The sequence below is a fragment of the Psammomys obesus genome, unplaced genomic scaffold (genome assembly GCF_907164565.1).
Source record: "Psammomys obesus unplaced genomic scaffold, mPsaObe1.curated_primary_1811, whole genome shotgun sequence".
In the NCBI taxonomy this organism is placed as follows: domain Eukaryota; kingdom Metazoa; phylum Chordata; class Mammalia; order Rodentia; family Muridae; genus Psammomys; species Psammomys obesus.
The window spans coordinates 35721000-35722600 of record NW_026593286.1 but is presented as its reverse complement, the minus strand read 5'-3'; the positions used below and the strand labels follow the sequence as shown (position 1 = coordinate 35722600).

Here is a 1601-nt window from a genome sequence, read left to right as displayed (position 1 = left end):
CAGGTTGCAAAGAGAATAAGCTAGACGCAGGTGGAGACAGAACAAGCCAAAGAATGAGGAGCCAGAAGATTAAAACATATTGCCAGAATTTCTTTTGAGACCAGGGAGAACAATTCAGTCAGAATGCAAGAAAAGCCAGTTTGAATCAGTCAGCTTGGAGAGGAGTTTGGGCCACAACAACAGAGTTGAACCAGCCAGCAAGAGTTCAGAAAGAGCTAGAGGAGGTTGCACATGATCTCATGTCATCCTAACATCTAAGGAGATAAAAACATTTACAGGAATCGATGTGTTCCAGGTTAGCTAATTCAGTAGTCTAATGGCATCATGAGGTCCAGAGTCTGTCATCTCACCTGAGCCTGTCTCAGCCCAAAGGCTGCACTGGTCAGCTCCTCACAGTAATGTCCGAAAGGTGGAAGAGAATGCTAGCTGCATCATGTATTCCTTTCCAAGCACTGCAGTGGCAGCACAGGTTGGGACCTCACCATGGCCTTAGGTGGCATCGCTGGCTATTCACATCGGGCTGTTCCTCACTACCCTCCAGTCTCCAATGCCACCCCTCCTCACTGTGCACACATCCTTCTGTTTCTCCTTCTCTCCCATTTATCCACCACTTACTTGCTCCTCTTAGTAGTACCCAGGGTGGCTGAATGTCTGGGTCGTCCCAGGAGTGGTCTCGGGAATGCTCTGCCCTGCGTGTGCATTATGAAGCCAGGCAGAAGTCTTCTTGGGCATGGCCTGCACCCCAAGGCCTGCACAACACCTGACTGGTGTTCATTTCAAGCTAGCTCCCTCTCCAGGCCCCATGTTCCCATGGGCCCAGTCTGATGGTCATCTCAGGTTTGCTTTTTTTTTTCAGGGAATGTCAGGCTACTAATTATTCAGGTGTTCACAGGACAGAACACTGAGCAGAGACATAGCTCTCTCCCCTCTGCCACCCCCTGACACTGAAGCCTCCCCTGCAAAGCCTCTCAGGGCAGGACTATGCTATATATTAACATTACTGTGTATTAGCATTAGTATTTATACTAACTAAGGTATTGGGCATTAATAATTACTGTGCGCACATACATGTCTATGTGTGCGTGATGGAACTAAGAAGAATGTCAAGAAGTGTGAGCTTTGAGTGATGCTTACCTCCATTGAAGACACAGGACCAGTGTAGAAACTGGGAGTGAACAATAGAGAGTGGTGATTTGCAGTGTTCCTCTTCTTGGTCTTGGGTGCATCACCAACTGTATATTTTTGACTCTCAACTCCATCAGCTTTGTACTTCTCCAGCAGATGCCCATGACAGGACCACCTACCTGATCTAATTCTTTCTATTCATTCTGTTACTTAAAAAGGAATAAATGTAATAAAATGTACACCCATGGACCAGTGACATCAATGTGCCATAAGCCAGGAATTATGATTCGTTCCATTCTCAGTATTATTACAACATGAGATGAGTGGCCTTGCTTCATCCATTTCAATGATTTCTAAAACTCTATGATTAACATTACATTTTTTAAATATAAAAAAAATAAATTTATCTAGAAAGTCACAGATTTCAAAAAAAATCAGTAGATATGAGTACCTAGAACTAAGGAAGGTAGGCTTAC

General features: G+C 44.5%; 1 pseudogene; it reads right to left on the bottom strand.

The window, feature by feature from the left end:
* Nucleotides 1-858: 858 nt before the first annotated feature.
* LOC129684090 (small nucleolar RNA SNORA17) lies at nt 859-978 on the bottom strand (annotated as a pseudogene).
* Nucleotides 979-1601: the final 623 nt, after the last annotated feature.